The 5,955-nt window shown below is 30.5% G+C and overlaps 1 long non-coding RNA gene across 1 annotated transcript; it reads left to right on the top strand.

Annotated features, from left to right (window-relative positions):
• Positions 1 to 405: 405 nt before the first annotated feature.
• On the top strand, positions 406 to 631 carry LOC143248524 (uncharacterized). Its single transcript, XR_013027033.1, has 2 exons — positions 406 to 513; positions 557 to 631. It is a non-coding gene; the product is annotated as an uncharacterized LOC143248524 (long non-coding RNA).
• Positions 632 to 5,955: the final 5,324 nt, after the last annotated feature.

Raw genomic sequence — 5,955 nt, 5'->3', positions numbered from 1 at the left:
GTGACTGACAAATTTTGGATGTTATGTGTACATTAAATCCAAGGTGACTGACAAATTTTGGATGTTATGTGTACATTACACCCAAGGTGACTGACAAATTTTGGATGTTATGTATACATTAAATCCAAGGTGACTGACAAATTTTGGATGTTATGTATACATTAAATCCAAGGTGACTGACAAATTTTGGATGTTATGTATACATTAAATCCAAGGTGACTGACAAATTTTGGATGTTATGTATACATTAAATCCAAGGTGACTGACAAATTTTGGATGTTATGTGTACATTACTCCCAAGGTGTATGACAAATTTTGGATGTTATGTATACATTACACCCAAGGTGACTGACAAATTTTGGATGTTATGTATACATTAAATCCAAGGTGACTGACAAATTTTGGATGTTATGTATACATTACTCCCAAGGTGACTGATAAGTGTTGAATGTTATGTGTACATTAAATCCAAGGTGACTAAGTGTTCAATGTTATGTATACATTAAATCCAAGGTGACTGATAAGTGTTGAATGTTATGAATACATTACTCCCAAGGTGACTGATAAGTGTTGAATGTTATGTGTACATTAAATCCAAGGTGACTAAGTGTTCAATGTTATGTATACATTACTCCCAAGGTGACTGATAAGTGTTGAATGTTATGTGTACATTAAATCCAAGGTGACTAAGTGTTCAATGTTATGTATACATTAAATCCAAGGTGACTGATAAGTGTTGAATGTTATGTGTACATTAAATCCAAGGTGACTAAGTGTTCAATGTTATGAATACATTACTCCCAAGGTGACTGATAAGTGTTGAATGTTATGTGTACATTAAATCCAAGGTGACTAAGTGTTCAATGTTATGTATACATTACTCCCAAGGTGACTGATAAGTGTTGAATGTTATGTGTACATTAAATCCAAGGTGACTAAGTGTTCAATGTTATGTATACATTACTCCCAAGGTGACTGATAAGTGTTGAATGTTATGTGTACATTAAATCCAAGGTGACTAAGTGTTCAATGTTATGTATACATTACTCCCAAGGTGACTGATAAGTGTTGAATGTTATGTGTACATTAAATCCAAGGTGACTAAGTGTTCAATGTTATGTATACATTACTCCCAAGGTGACTGATAAGTGTTGAATGTTATGTGTACATTAAATCCAAGGTGACTAAGTGTTCAATGTTATGTATACATTAAATCCAAGGTGACTGATAAGTGTTGAATGTTATGTGTACATTAAATCCAAGGTGACTAAGTGTTCAATGTTATGTATACATTAAATCCAAGGTGACTGATAAGTGTTGAATGTTATGTGTACATTAAATCCAAGGTGACTAAGTGTTCAATGTTATGTATACATTAAATCCAAGGTGACTGATAAGTGTTCAATGTTATGTATACATTAAATCCAAGGTGACTGATAAGTGTTCAATGTTATGTATACATATAACACCTAAGGTGATTGACAGGTTTAAACTTCAAATGTGGTTTTCATTTTTGCATGACTTCTGTAAGTTTTATGTTTCCAGCACAACAGTATATGTGCTCCTAAATGCTGATAAATTAATGGATTCAAAATTTGTACCTACATATTTAAATATAAAGTGAAATTATCCTTGTCTGTAAGAAAACAAAAACAATAAAAGAATTCTGTTTTTCAATAGGAAGATGTATTTGTATACATACCTAGAAACAAATTTATCATTGTTCCATTTTGGATCTAATGAAAAAATATGAACTTTTTATGTGTTCCATGAGATTTCAATGTGAAGTTCTAAATTCCTGGGTGTTATTTCCATCACGGAAGTTGTAGTAATTATTTTATTTAGAATGTGACCATTTACATAAACTCCTGAAATTACCATAGCAACTTAAGACTAAACATCTGATGCTGGTTTGGTAATGTTCTTTAACTGGGTTAGGAAATCTGTAGATTACACTGAATATTTCTCTTGACTCTATTCTGAGTTTATATAACAAATACAGTACAGCCCTCATGTATCAGTAGTTTATAGTTTTTATGGAAAATGTAGTATAGTAAGGTTGCATTACTTTATAACTTAAAGCTAACATGGAGGGCTATTTGATTTACACAAGTAAAAGACTTATTGTACACAACAAAGTTATGATGGAATAGATACATTATGTAGAATGTTTTATTTTGTTTTTGACCAGATTTATAATTATGATGTTTAGATACCTCTGAAGATATTCTGTTGGGACTTCAAAACTGTCATGCCTTAACCCCTTAACTGGAGGAAACTAGTTCAACTCTTTCTGAAGTTGTTTGACCATTTCTGAAATGGGGAGGCAATTTTATCTTGCCTAAGCAATTATTTCTTCTTTTATAGCTGTTGTGTTGTTTACCAGATGTTTTGGTTATATGGCTATGTACTAGTGGTGGAACATAGCAGTTTTTAACCACTGAAATAATGTCATCAAATAGACGTACGTGCACAGCTGTGTCAGTTTTCACTGAATATTTAGCTGCTGATGTTTCGTTGAGGTAATCAGATTGTGAAATGATGAGTTTATTTTTACCTTCTGAACTATCAATGTTAAATTGCTGAAATGAGATAAAATGGCCTCCCCATTTCAGAAATGGTCAAATGAAATCAGGACAAGTTAACACATCTTCCCCAGGAGAAACACAACATAATTAAGCCAATTAACCATACTAAATTTGACATTATTGGGTTAAAATAATTTCCTGTTGAGTGAGAGTTTAACCACTGGGTTAAGACATTTTGGGGGATGGTATTCAGTGGGTAGTTTTAGAAAAAAAGACGATTTTGTTGTTTATCCATTTACAGAAGTACAAGATAATATATTAATGCTGTAAATACAAGTTTATACCTTTGTAGTTCCTGAATTATACATTTGTAGTTACCATTTATGTAAAGAGGGGGCACTTTTGGTGTATTTCTTAAATAAGTAATAGAATTGTAATAAGTAATGGTAAATAAATGAATCGTACTCTCATTGTTTGGTGTATTTCTTAAAGAAGTAATAGAATTGTAATAAGTAATGGTAAATAAATGAATGGTACTCTCATTGTTTGGTGTATTTCTTAAAGAAGTAATAGAATTGTAATAAGTAATGGTAAATAAGTGAATGGTACTCTCATTGTTTGGTGTATTTCTCAAAGAAATTATTAATTTGTAGTAGTAGTAAATACATTATTAATCTTCTACCTGTACACCACATTTTATAAATGGATATTATACAAAAAGTAAAATATTTTAAGTTTTGAGGGAGATAGAGACAAATGTTGTATAACAAGCTGTAAGATCTGAAAATTCTATGAAGTAATTGTTACTCAAAGCAGTGACTATAGTATGAGATGGACTACATTATGAAATGAACTACGGTGTGAGATGAACTATAGTACGAGATGAACTACATTATGAAATGAACTACGGTGTGAGATGAACTACATTATGAAATGAACTACGGTGTGAGATGAACTACGGTGTGAGATGAACCACATAATACAAGTAGGGATGAAATCTTTTTTTTTTCTTATATGATTGGTAAAGTAGCTGTTCTTCATGAATCTTATATTATGGGTAAAGCAGCTGTTCTTGATGAATTTTTGTAACAAAATATTTTAAATGTTTGCTGTTAAATGCAAAGCTACACAATTGGCTATATGTGATTTTCCCACCATTAGTGAGATGGAAATTGTACAGTGAATTTTCTTTTCAAGAGACCTTTCTGTTGTTCTAGAAACTGTAGGGTGACTTTTTTGTTTTTTTGGAGAGTCCTTTCTCCTGTTATGGAAACTATAGGCTGGATTTTTTTTAAAGAGACCTTTCTCCTGCTGTGGAAACTATCCAGTGATTTTTTTAGCCCTTTTTGTTGCTATGGAAATTGTAGGGTTATTTTTTTTCAAGAGACTGTTTTATTGCTGTGGAAACTGTAGGACAATTTTGTTTTCCAGAGACCTTTCTGCTGCTTTTTACAGAGAAGTGTTTTCTTCCACCCAGAGACCTAGGTGTTTGTTTTTAATCTTCAAAATGGTTTTTTTGATGAGTAACTTCACGTACTGCACTAATACTGTTTATACTTAATGATGCAATTTTTATCAGAAACATAGCAATATGTTATTAACTTTATGTTAATTTGTTTCACTACTTTTTGTTTTGTTAAAGTATTAGAAACCTTTATTTTTCCAAAAGTAAATAAATCACATGAGAATATAATAATCTTGCCTTCAAGAGTTTATTCTGGTAAATAATATAAGCTCCTACATTCTTTTCTGTAGTCAAGTTCTTTTTCTACTTTATAATTTTAAGTCGAAAAGTCAGTTTTTTACCAATCAAAATTACATGTGCTTAAAAAAACGCTTCATTTGTCAATAATGGGCATAATACTTTCAAAATGTCTTGAATGTCTGAACGGTTCAAACTGTCAAATGATCTCTTTAGATCTTAAATGAATTATGTTACATATTATCATTTTGTTTCCTTCTTCAGAAAAACTTAAAACACAAAAATTACTATATATCATCACGCTTGGAACTGTATTTAATGATATACAATATGTTATTCTAATTCCAAACTGTTTAATAACTAGTAAGTATCATTCTCTATATATTTTTAATAGCCAGCCAAATAATTTAGAGAAAACTAAACTTTAATATAATTAGTCCTTTTAAAACTTGAAAATGGATTATCTCGTGTTGTTCTTTCACTACTGATTGTTTAGAGCTACAGTTTCTGTTCAGACCCTTGACAATCAAGTATTTTCATAGTTCCTGTTATTGTTTAGATCCTTGACAACCAAGTATTTCCATAGTTCTGTTATTGTTTAGATCCTTGACAACCAAGTATTTCCATAGTTCTGTTATTGTTTAGATCCTTTACAACCAAGTATTTTCATAGTTCCTGTCATTGTTTAGATCCTTCACAACCAAGTATTTCCATAGTTCTGTTATTGTTTAGATCCTTGACAACCAAGTATTTCCATAGTTCTGTTATTGTTTAGATCCTTGACAACCAAGTATTTTCATAGTTCCTGTTATTGTTTAGATCCTTGACAACCAAGTATTTTCATAGTTCCTGTTATTGTTTAGATCCTTGACAACCAAGTATTTTCATGGTAACTTATTGAATGCAGGTCACTCAAGTAATTAAATAAAAATATTGGGTTCTTAAACTTGTGAGAATAAAATTTTTTTCCTCACAAAATAATCAGCAATCTCCTGCTAAAAGAGTTGAGAAATATTTTCCAATTTCTTTTAAAATCTTTTAACTAACTTCTAATAAGTATGTGGAAGTGTGTATTTATCTTAAGGTTTTTTCTTTTTAATTGTTTGCATTAAAACCTTGTATTTATTTTGTGTTTTATACAAGTACAGTTAAAAGTATTTTTGTAAACAAGATAGTAAAAACAGAACTTTTTCCACATCTCCATTTTCAACATAGTTCATTAGACAGATTATCAGTAGTGGATTTTTGTGTTCATTACCAATGTTACATATAACACTTTGTGGATTTTTGTGTTCATTACCAATGTTACATATAACACTTTGTGGATTTTTGTGTTCATTACCAATGTTACATATAACACTTTGTGGATTTTTGTGTTCACTACCAATGTTACATATAACACTTTGTGGATTTTTGTGTTCACTACCAATGTTACATATAACATTTTGTGGATTTTTGTGTTCACTACCAATGTTACATATAACACTTTGTGGATTTTTGTGTTCACTACCAATGTTACATATAACACTTTGTGGATTTTTGTGTTCATTACCAATGTTACATATAACACTTTGTGGATTTTTGTGTTCATTACCAATGTTACATATAACACTTTGTGGATTTTTGTGTTCATTACCAATGTTACATATAACACTTTGTGGATTTTTGTGTTCACTACCAATGTTACATATAACATTTTGTGGATTTTTGTGTTCACTACCAATG

Source organism: Tachypleus tridentatus, chromosome 4 (assembly GCF_004210375.1).
Source record: "Tachypleus tridentatus isolate NWPU-2018 chromosome 4, ASM421037v1, whole genome shotgun sequence".
In the NCBI taxonomy this organism is placed as follows: Eukaryota; Metazoa; Arthropoda; class Merostomata; order Xiphosura; family Limulidae; genus Tachypleus; species Tachypleus tridentatus.
Note: the sequence above shows the minus strand (reverse complement) of the source record. Positions and strands in the feature narration are given on the sequence as shown.